The following is a 12,005-nucleotide window of genomic DNA, read 5'->3' on the forward strand; positions in this document are numbered from 1 at the left end:
TTTTATTTGGAAACTGGTTTTCGGGAGGGTTTTCTCTTCTTTTTCTTTTAAATTTCAGTTGCTATATATTTCATTTCTAGAGGTCAGAGTTTTGGTTAGAGTTACAGAGCTTGATTTTATAGTATATGTGTGTATCACATGTATATGTATATTGTATGTATTTTATAGTATATGTACTATATGCTGCTGCTGCTGTTAAGTCGCTTCAGTCGTGTCCGACTCTTTGTGACCCCATGGACGGCAGCCCACCAGGCTCCCCCTTCCCTGGGATTCTCCAGGCAAGAACACTGGACTGGGTTGCCATTTCCTCCTCCAATGCATGAAAGTGGAGTCGCTCAGTCATGTCCGACTCTTCGCGACCCCATGGACTGCAGCCTACCAGGCTCCTCCGTCCATGGGATTTTCCAGGCAAAAGTGCTGGAGTAGGGTGCCATTGCTACGTATAAAACTATAGTATAGTTGATGTGGTGTTTTGGTTAGAGTTGCGCAACTTGTATTTTATAGTATATGTGTATGTATGTGTATGTTCAGGCGCTAATGCATCTCTTGCATTGCAGGTGGGTTCTTCACTGCTGAGCCACCAAGGAAATCCATAGATGTATTACAGTATGTGTGTGTATATATATATATACATATGTGTATATGGACTTCCCTGGTGGCTCAGACGGTAAAGCGTCTGCCTACAATGGTGGAGACCTGGGTTCAATCCCTGGGTCGGGAAGATCTCCTGGAGAAGGAAATGGTAACCCACTCCAGTATTTTTGCCTGGAAAATCCCATGGATGGAGAAGCCTGGTAGGCTACAGTCCATGCAGTCGCAAAGGGTCAGACACGACTGAGCGACTTCACTTCACTTCATATTTGTATATATGTGTGTGTGTGTGTGTGTGTACATGGGGCTTCCCTTATAGCTCAGGTAGGAAAGACTGCCTGCAATGCAGAAGACCTGCGTTGGGTTCCTGGGTCAGGAAGATGCCCTGGAGAAGGAAATGACAACTCACACTAGTATTCTTGCCTGAAGAATCTCATGGATAGAGGAGCCTAGCAGGCTACAGTCCATGGGATCACAAGAGTCGGACACAATTTAGCAACTAAACCACCATTGTGTATATATGTGTGTATATATATATATATACACACACACACAAAGTGTTTATTTTGTAGGGTATATATTATACTATGCATACAAAACCATATATATTATATAGTATTTTGATTAGAATTATAGAGCTTGTATTTTATAGTATATGTGTATATGTATATTATTTGTGTATAGAGAGTATATTTATAGTGTATGTGCACTATACAAATAAATATAAATTGTAGTATATCATTTATATAGTATTTTGGTTAGAGTTGTAGAACTGATGTTTTATAGTATATATATGTATTTGTGTATGTATATACTATATGTGCCTATAGAGAGTGTATAGTATATATAGTGTGCAAATACATATAAAAACTATATATAATGTACATAGATTATGTCGTATTTTGGTTAAAGAGCTTGTATTTATAGCATATAGTATATGCATGTGGTTTATATATACTGTATACAGAATTTATAGTGTATATCCTGTACATATGCAAACTGTAATATATCATTCATACAGTATTCTGGTTAGAATTATAGAACTTACTGTGTATATATGTGTCTATGTATATATGTACTATGTGTGTCTGAAGAGAGTGTATAGTATATATAGTGTAAGTACATTTAAAACTTAGTATCTATCGTTCATACAGTACTTTGGTTCGAGTTGCACAGCTTGATGGAGATGAAATTTAGTCTTGAGTCAGTTGAATTCTTAACAGAGCACACAAAACCAAAAAATGTCCACACACCACAGTGATAGTTTGTCCTTTATTTTTTTAATATGCCTGATGACACTAACGTTTTAGGAAGTCAAGCTGATTAACACTAATGATACTCTTAGGCTTTGCTTAACCACCTTCGTCTTAGCTAAAAGTCAGCCTCTGTGTGCATCCAGGGTGGAAGTCCTGCATGATCCGTCTCTTTTCATAGCTGTTCTTGCACTGCTTGGTTCTTTAACCCACCTGTAAACCTTTGGCTGGGTTTCCCAGGTGACTCGGTGGTAAAGAATCCGCCTGCCAATGCAGCAGATGTCAGTTTGATCCCTGGGTGGGGAAGATCCTGTGGAGAAGGAAATGGCAACCCACTCCAGTGTTCTTGTCTGGGAAATCCTATGGACAGAGGAGCCTGGTGAGACCGTCTGTGGGGTCACAGAGAGTTGGACATGACTTAGCAACTACTCAACAACACAAAGCCTTTGACTGCGATATTCTGTTTTGGAGGAATTCCTTTGCAGTCCTGCTCCCGTTTTCCTTCCAAAGCTTGAAAACCTCCAGATTCCTCTCAAAATCCCTTATCTGCCCAGATACCTAGCGTCTTTTTATGTGCTCACTTGTGCTCACTTGTGCGGCTTCTCTGTGCTTCCAGATCCCTCTTGAATCACAGACCAGAGCTGTGTTCCCAGCCATCATTTGGTATAGGGGTTGCAAGGGTTCTTTTTCTTGCTTTTTTCCCTTTAAATTAAATGTGTACTATTAAAAGGTTAGCTGCTCTCTTTTAAACATGAGGAAATTTTACAAAATAGTGATTTGGATTCTTGCCTTTGATTTTAGAATTGAAAGCTCTTATAGCCTGGGGTTTATGTTGTCACAGGGCAGTAATGGGCCTGTGGGGCCACTGGCTGCTCTCTTAGCTAAGAGAGCCTGCAGCCTGCAGCCTCCCTTACCACTCCCTGGATCTTTTACCTGGTCTGTCTTGCTCACTCATATTATCTGCCTGGTTACTGTAGATGCCTTAGCTTTCCCAATACGAACAAGGAAGCTCAGGTCGGAAAGGTCTATCCTCTACAAAGCCTTATAGCCAAAACTCACTCAAGCAAGCCCCAGTCAGAAAAATGTCTAGTGCAAGGTAGGCAACTCAACATTTTGTGTTAATATATCGACGAGAAAAAGATGGATTTCTTCTGACTGCAAGTTTTGTCGAGTCAAGTTCCTAATAGCTGTGTGATATTGGGCAAGTTACTAAAACTTTCTGTGCCTCGGTTTTCTTATCTGCATGTAAGAGTGTCTTTGTGGTAAGAATAGAGTTAAATGAAATGACTGTTGTAAAATACTGAAAAAAATATCCAATGCAGTGTGTATTTTCAATGAATGGCAATTGTATGCTTAGAGGATCCTGAGAATTTGTTCTTTAAGTTGTTGGTTTGTTTACTGACTCGGTCTTCTTGCGTGGCTGCTGTGAGCCAGGCATTTTTCTAAATTTTTGGAAGACAGCGAAGTTTCCTTATCATTTGGAGCTTATAGTCTAGTGAAGAGGACAAGTGAGGAAATGAGGAAAAAGTTTATAGGTGATGACAGGAGCTCTGAGGACAGCAAATAGAATGATTTAATTAGGGGTGATAGGAAACCTAGCTTAAGTATGCAAGTGAGACTGCATGCTTGAAGAGGCCTTTGCCTAGAAGACCCTGTGATGAGGTGGAGCCATTTGTCTAAGGAGTAAGCTCATGGCATTCCAGGCACTTGGGAAAGCCAGTGCAGCAAGCGTGAGGTAGGAAAACCCTTGGCTTCTTGAAATGGATGTCTACCCACTGCATCCGCGTTGTAGCTGAGGATTGAGTTGATGGCTGGTGGTGGTATCAGAGAAGTAGAAAGTGCCTGGATGATGCAGGGCCTTCTAGGCCAGAGAAAGAAAAAGATTTTGTCCTGAAGATGGTGGGCATTTTCAGCCCCTTTCTTTTCGCTACATGACATCGGCTTAGTAGGTTTGCAGAGCTTCCCTGAGTCTTGAAAATGCTTCTTGTATCTCAAGGCTCCTTGGAGTTTAGACACAGGGGCTTTATCATTTTGAGACAAACTGTGGTCTGTAATTGGCCCTATCCAGTTACCTGGTAGTTTGGTAGAAATACAGAATCTCAGGCCCAATTCCAGAGACACTGAACCAGTGTCTCTGGGAATGGCCCAGGAATCTGTACTTAGACAGGTCTTCAGGTTATTCTTATGTATACTGAAGTTTGAGAAACACTCATCTGTAACACATGTGGGCATATTTCCGTAGGAGTTGGAGCTGTAGTTTTGGGAGAGGAATGGACGCCTTCCACGGTCACCCCGTGGATGTTGTCAGCTGCCAAGGCTGCAGGTGTACCAAAGTGTGGCACTAGTGCCAAGGTGAGAACACCTCTGTGCATGTGCAAAATCCTCTGCCCGCTGCTCAGTTTTGGTGTTGATGGAGATTCATGGTAAAAACCTTTTTTAATCTGGAAGCTTGGAGGAAAAGCTAATAGTTATAGGCTTTATCCAAAAACGCTAAGATGCTATGAGGTAGAAGGGACATGAAAAGCATCAATTAGTGACCTGACCTTGCAGATGAAAGGACTGGAATCCTGAGGTGTTAAATGACTTTCCTGGAGCCACACGATTGATGACAATGCTGGGTCCAGAATTCAGCCTTCTCCACGTGGTCATCTACACATTACATGATGTATTTTTTCTTGATGGAACTATCTCCAAGAAACATCTCTTGCTCCTTATATGTAATTCATAAATGTCTGTAGAATATTTTGGAGGAAAATGATTATAGTTACTTCTCTTCCTAGTTTTGATGTTTATTATTATTTTTGAAGCAATTTTTATTTTTACATGTTTTATCTTTTAGTAAAGAGAGTTACTCAATATGAATCAGTATGTTTATCCATGTCAGATTTGAGTTAAAACAGCTTATTGTTACTGAGCACTTTATAATTGGACAAAAATGCTATTTTTGTTATGCCAACATATGTAAAATATTTGGCACAAAGTCTGCAATAAATAACAACCTCTCAGTGTATGTGTTGAAGTAATTGGTATCTGTATCTTTCAAAACATGATTTCCGGTTTATATTTTACAGCATCACATTTGATATATCGACATACCTCATTTGAAAGGTGTTTTCCCCCTACCTCTAGGTTCTATGTCTATAGCGCTGTTTTCAAGTTTAAGGAAGTGGTGGTTTTAGAAGTTACATCTTAGTTATGTGTAAAAAAATATTTTTGTATTGCAGTGTCCCAGGAGCTTTTGCTGACAATTCCAGTTTCCAAACGAAACATTTGGGCAATGGTGAAGGCTTCAATACCTTCTCACATTTGCTGTCAACAATGAATGGACGGATGTGATGCCTGCTGGTCGAAAGGGTGAGTGAACATTTAAGATTATTCATCTGAAAATTCACAAGGCCAAATGTGGCCTGATGGGGTCCTGCCCAATGCAGGAAACTGAAAAAAATCCCAAGTTCATCGGAACAGCTACACTGAAGATGAGAGACTGTCATTGAGAAAGAACAGACACTATCACTGCTTTCTGGTAGAACCTTTTGGGATAACTTGTACACTGATCTGAGAATTTATAAAAGGTATAATAGGACACAGGAGAACTTTCTTTGTTTATGTGATTCTTTTAAGCATAATCTGAAGGACGGCCTACCTAAATTACGAGCTACATGCACGGTTGAGAGAGTAATTGCATTTCTTTTGTCTCATTACAGTTCGATGGTGAAATGAGCTACCATGAAATAAGGCCATGATGACCTCATTTTGATGGTGGGAGGGGGACTTAAGTCTGGTTTGTTCATTGAGAAGGTCCCATCCCAAGACTTCCGCAGGACTGGGGTTCTTGAGAAAGCGAAAGGGTCGGGAATTGTGGACTGTTAACAGATTTGCAGATAGACTTATGAGCGCTTTTTCCTATCGTAGTTCTCCTCATCAGATTACTCATTGTAATTTTTAGGGGAGGGTGTCAGGAGAGGTTTGATGGTCTTTTTCTGTTACGCGTGTTTTCCATATTTGATGACCTCTGCCATGTTCCTCGGAACTTGCTGGCTACCCTGTAGTAATGAAGGAGCAGTAGTGACTTGGCTTTATCAGAGACAAGAATTGGTTGAGGCTGGTTGTTCTGGGTAGAAACTCTGACATCATCCAATGGTAGCTCTGTCATAAAATGTGGTCAACTTTATGGGAAAACTTTTGGTTTCAGTTTTGTGGCGAGTGGCATTTAATAATAAGAACCATTGGTATAAATTCACTTTGTCTTAGTGGAGCTATATTTGAAACAGATTCTATTTAATGGAGGTAAGTACAGTGAAGTAGAAAGAGTACTGTATTAAAAATTGGGAGACCTAATAGCTAGCTGACATGGGAAAGTTAGTCTCTGTTTTAATTTACTGTATTTAAAATAAAGCAGGTTGGTTAAAATGTCGTATTTGTCATTGCTAATGAGGCCCTGGAAGATGTCTGTTTAAGTCCTCTTATTTTACAGGTGGAGCGTCTGCAGCCCAGAAAGTCTAATTGAGTTGCCTATGTCCCTGGGCTTAGTCAGAGCCACGTTTTATTTTTTTTTTTTAAATCATCAGTGATTCTCTCTAGCTTATCTCAATTATCGAGTGTGACATCCAAGCTCTGCAGTTTTGTAAACCTTCTTTGCTGATATGTGTCTCTTTAAGCTTTTGTTTTACATTCAGCGGCTTTGGGCCATATTTGGCTTCCCTGGTGGCTCAGAGGCTAAAGCGTTTGCCTGGAATGAGGGAGACGTGGGTTCGATCCCTGGGTCGGGAAGATCCCCTGGAGAAGGAAATGGCAACCCACTCCAGTACTCTTGCCTGGAGAATCCCATGGAGGGAGGAGCCTGGTAGGCTACAGTCCATGGGATCGCAGAGTCGGACATGACTGAGCGACTTCACTTTCACTTTTTAAAGATTTTACAGTTGGAGGTCGTTTTGGCAAATCCTTCCTGTTTCATAGATTAAAAAAGCTGTGGTGAAGCAGCCAGCCCAAGTGTCAGAGACCAGGTGATCCTCAAAGAGCCTGAGGGCTTTAAAACTCACTTCACCTGGGCTCCTTTGGTATCTGATTGCTTATCACATTTCATTCTGCTGGAGCTGGAGACAGAGGGAAAACAGAGTCATGTCTCTTCCTATTATAGTATTCTTTCACTGGCAAGTAATAAAGCAAGTAGAAATCAATAACACATAAGGCAAGGATGTACACTATGAAAAGAAATGGTTAATGGAGTCATGGAATTTTAGATCTGTTAGGGTGCTTTGATGATCTTGTGGGATGGTCCTGGGCAAGTCCTATGGTTCCTTCTGTGAAGCTCTTCTGAGGTTTTCCGTTGCTGTGATAGACTTTTATAAGTGGTCCGTAGACCAGTGAGCAACTAGCAGGCATTATAAAAAATTATATCTTTGGGGATTCAGGTAGAGTTGAGAACAGAGCCTGGGTCTGTCTTATGTAAACATGAGAATTCATAGAAGTGGTTGCACTTCTGAAGGTATTGAGTTAGCAATAAAACTCAGGTTTGTGGTTACCTGTCATCTCCGTCTTCAGTATTGAGAGGGTCCAACTCAATCTCACTATCATAAATTAATGTATGAAATTTGAACAAAACTAAATGAATGGATTTATTGAGGACTACGCTCATTTTGTTCATTAATTTCATTTGGGTAAGGCCTTCTATTTGAAAAACCAGGTTAAAGAACTATAATGAAAATGATACCTCTTGTATTGATATTAGGCCCAGACACATACCAGTTTTTTTCCGAAGAAGGAATTTGCTTCATATTTATCAGATCAATTTGCCTTCACTATATTTTTAGTAGGAAATGAAGATCCCTGAAATCTGATGAGCTGGGGTATGTTTTGTGATTCTCTATCCTTTTTTAGCCTCAAAGCGCACCTTCGAGATTTGTTTAAAGGACTAATTTTCTGCCTCCATGATGCAGTAATCTGGCCTGTGATGCACTGCACATCTGGCAGCTAGTTAATCCTTCTGTTGTCAAAAATGTATTCACAGTCATACATTTCAAAAATGTATTCATTCTTATGGCTTTTAGAACTTTTAGAACAATTCATTGAGTAGCCAAAAGAAGCACCAGTTAATTGTTACAGCTGATAATTTGGAGTCTTTAGGCACGAAATCACCTCCAGTGCTGAGTGAAGTGTTTCGTGATAAGTGACCTCATGATAGAACAAGGTCCCAGTCACAGGAACAGGAAGCTGGAACAACAGATCCCTTACTCTAGTGCATGGAAGTGTCACCACATGAGAAAAGGTTTGGACAACCAGATGATTATGGCAGAATTTTTCGTTCAGAAAACAGGTAGTTGGGTAATGTACTCAATTTGTATTGGTGACAACCATGTGTGTATCAAATGTGTGTACCAAATGCTTGTGTAATGAATCAGCTTAGGGTCAGGATCCAGAGAGAGAAAGGCTGAGCACTTGAGAAGTCTCTTGGTGATGTGATTCTTTAATGCCATCCCTTGCCAGCAGGGGATCAGATTTGACTCCTGCTTCCCTGGTGTGAAGCTTTAGTTGTTATTGGTACCTATCTGATGCATATCACGAGACTCCAAGAGTGAAGAGCAGGTAAGTCTGCTGCATATTTAATAGGCAGTTAGCCACAGTGTTATTAATAAATTTGATAATAACAGTCTGGATTTTCATAGAGTTTTCCTGAGAAGAGTTGATGGTAGATGGCAAATATGCTGGCTGTCTGTCTGTCTCCTAGCATTGCATTCTCCCTACCAATAAACTGTCCCTCGCTGGTAGATCTGAGATAAGGGCATAAATACCATGCAGCATTATTTTGTCACCAGTTACTTTTGCTTACTTGTCCATAGTTTCTCTTTGGATTTCTCTTATCAAATTTGTAGCTTTTGACCTACTAGAAAGAGGGAAAATAATTGATGTAGTTTAAGGCTTGATAGTGGACTGCTTTGTGGCTAGAAGTTTCTGGAGTTTTTTAAAACTCGAGAATGTGGATTTTTGTCATTGGTTCTGAGGTGGTGATGCAGCTTCTAGGAAGAGGTGAGGACCGATAAGCATCTGGGGCCAGGAAAGCTGGTCAGTCTGAGCTGCCTTGTGCAGGAAGCTGGTCAGTGGGCCAAGCTACTGGCTCTGCTGAAACTTCCAGTCCCTGAAATTTTGACTTTGAAAAGTAATTTTAACAATTGAATGAACTATGTAATATGTTTTATAAGCCGGGGCGAATGATCTTAAGTATTTTGGTCTCTTTCATAATACAGTGAACCTAATATTGGTAAAAATACAGATCTTCACTCACGCCATAAAGAGAGCCTAGATTTAATAAGCAGTTATGAGTGCTGGCAGTTGCCTATCAAACTGTATAACTTGGACTCCAGCATGTGAAGACGGTGTCAACTTAAATTTTATCTTGGAAGTGTTTTTTGAAGCGTTTATTTTGCCTTTCTCTCCAGTCTCTAACCTAATGCAAGTAAGGTAATTGGCTGAATATTTTCCACATAGCTAATTGGCTAGGGGCCAGGGGGGAAACCATTGTCTGGCTTGATGAAGATCAGAAATTAACATGACATTTACGTGGAGGTAATGGAATATATTAGTAACCCGGTAATGCAGGATGGTGAGAGGAAGAGTGTCCATCCTTTCCTGCCCTTAAGCAGCGGGAGGAGTTCTGATGACGGTGAAAGAAGCCCCTGTACCCGCCACCCCAAACCCCCCAGTAGCTCACAGCATGGCCAGGCAGTCCTTGTGTCACTTTTTCTTTGAAATTCTTAAGACAGAACTGTAAGACAAACTAATGAATTATTCCATTTGTCAATTAAAAAAGAAAATCCACCAACTACTATTGTAAGATTAAATTCCAATTAGAAGGTTGCATTTAATTCAGAAGCTATAACATTGTTTTAATGAATTCTCTCTGAAGTGACAGTTTGTGTGAGATAAATTTATATGGTGTAGGTAGGTATAAATTCATTGGATAATGTTAAACATGTTACTTCATATATATTAGCTGTGAAATTTATTTCTTCTCTAGTTATGTCCCCAAGGAGGTAGAGTCAGAGGGAAAAACATATCTTCAAAGAAAGAACCCTTTCTGTCCTTTCAGATACTGGCTCTAACACAGCCTTTTTTCTCACTTTTATTAAAAAAAAAAAAAAACTGTTAAATTTCTGCATTAACTGAATTTATGAGTCTTGGTGTATGCTATTTATAAAATTGAATATAGGTTTTATGATATAGGAAATTAGTCTAGGAATGAGAATATGATCCAATTTTGTAATAAAGGTAATCTGCATTTATATTGCAGATATTTTCCATTTTTTCTCTAAGCCCCTTATGGGATTATACACACATTTCTCTGGACATACAAATTCACTGTAAACTTTTAATGCAGTGGGCAGGCTTTTTGTTCTTCTGACATCTGCACAAAGCATCGAATCCTTTGCCTAAATCAAAAGTGACAAACATTTTGGACAAACTTTTGATTTTATAATTCCTTCACCTCTGCTGGTTCCTGTGCTCCTGGCAGACATCACTAATTGATCACATTCTCTTCTCTGCTCTGTGTGGATGTGGCCTGAGAAATTACTCCATTTAAATTCTTGGAGCTAAGCTTACAAATTCAGCATTTACATGAATGTGCTCACAATCATGTCAGGCAAGTGATTGGTCTTTGAATATAGATAGTATACTTCCAGCAATATCTGTCACACAAGGCAATTTTGAGAAAATTTTACACAATCCTGGCAATTACCTGGTTGTGTGACAACTGAATTTTTATATGTGTGCACCATATGTATATGGTTTGGTAGGCAGTTTATTTTGTACCTTTTAACTGGTTTCGATGTTATGTGTCTAAAGCATTATAGTTTTGTAGTTTTTTTTTTTTTTTTCAATTTCTATAACTTTGGAAAAGATGCCCTCTTGTTGCCTGGGCATTAACTCAGGCTCAGACACAGCACGGAAGTGGTGGGGTGAAAACTAAACCTAGACGTTCCCTCTTCAAGTGCAGTTTCTTTCTTAAAGGGAGGGGCACGTACACGTAGCAGGTGCTGACCGGGCCGAGCAAGTATCTTGCAGTTTCCTTTCGCATATTAACCTTGGTTTTTATCGATACACTGAAACCAGCTGTACCAGCGAGGAAGGCATTCAGCTATTATATTTCAAATGATATCTTCTGTGATGTAAAATTCTAGGAACTTCAACTACATGGCATATTGTTTTTGAAAATAGTAGGTTTTCTCTTCACTTGGTTCAAGTTAACCCACAGAGGTTAAGAGAAGGAAATTTCCATTCAGCTTCTGTTCAAGCTGCTGCCCTACCCTGTGGAGAACTGACATCCTTTTAACTCCTCCTTAAAAATGAGCAGTTAGCATATCTATGTACCATTTAGTTAACTTACATTTCAATTTTGCTTCAACGTATTATTTGATTGTTTAGTCATGGTAACTAGAGTTCCGGAAAATGGCTGAGAGTTAACATGTGGATTAGTGACTTGTTGAGCCACATTTGTAGGATAACATGCTTGGCTTCTGTCTAGGATGCCAAAATCTGTGAGCCCCATTACGGTCTGACCTGGTGGTGGCTCTTAGATTCTGCGTTACACACTGTTTGTTCTGTATAGCACCAACCAATTGATTGGAAGAGGCTCAGGAGATGAAATCTTTTTCATCCCTCCTCATATTCTGTGAGGTTTTGGTAATAACTGTACCAATAATTAGCAGCCAGTCATTGAGCATTTATTTTGCCTGTAGTGGTTTGGATATCACACAAAGTATCTCATATCATCCTAACAGTGTCTCTGTATACTTGATATTATTATTCTGGTTTTATCATTGAAAAGACAGAAGCTCAGGCTCTAAGTGACTATTCAAGATCACAGAGCAGGTTTTACAAGTGGGGTTTCCCTGAAGGTGGGCCACTTTCAAAGCCTGTGTCTTAACCAGGAAGGCATGTGACATCCTTACCTTTGATTCCATGGTTCTCTAAGGGCCTTTTATTTGATTTAGGCAGGGAAGATTTCATAGCTTCTCGTTGTCTTTAGGAAGAAGTGGAATCCAACTCATTTAAATCCAACTCATGTAGCTTAATCTACACACAGGATTTTTATAGGACAGGGATAAAAAAGGGAATAACTTCTTCCAATTTTTTTTTCAAAAACATTCCTTACTTACTGGCCTTTTC

At 39.8% G+C, this 12,005-nt stretch overlaps 2 protein-coding genes across 7 annotated transcripts in view; both read left to right on the forward strand.

The window, feature by feature from the left end:
• EIF4E3 (eukaryotic translation initiation factor 4E family member 3) overlaps positions 1-12,005 on the forward strand; it is a 524,749-nt gene that overhangs the window by 229,171 nt on the left and 283,573 nt on the right. For all 4 annotated transcript variants that reach the window (XR_011250848.1, XR_011250847.1, XR_011250846.1 and 1 more), the window contains one exon: positions 5,069-5,198. The gene's annotated coding sequence lies outside the window, so the exon portion shown is untranslated. The remainder of the gene's footprint in view (positions 1-5,068; positions 5,199-12,005) is intronic.
• The window catches only part of FOXP1 (forkhead box P1), a 622,410-nt gene that overhangs the window by 87,065 nt on the left and 523,340 nt on the right, over positions 1-12,005 (forward strand). For all 3 annotated transcript variants that reach the window (XM_069561641.1, XM_069561643.1, XR_011250843.1), the window contains one exon: positions 5,069-5,198. The gene's annotated coding sequence lies outside the window, so the exon portion shown is untranslated. Of the gene's footprint in view, positions 1-5,068; positions 5,199-12,005 lie in introns of those variants that run through there.

Source organism: Ovis canadensis, chromosome 19, assembly GCF_042477335.2.
Source record: "Ovis canadensis isolate MfBH-ARS-UI-01 breed Bighorn chromosome 19, ARS-UI_OviCan_v2, whole genome shotgun sequence".
Taxonomy (NCBI): Eukaryota; Metazoa; Chordata; class Mammalia; order Artiodactyla; family Bovidae; genus Ovis; species Ovis canadensis.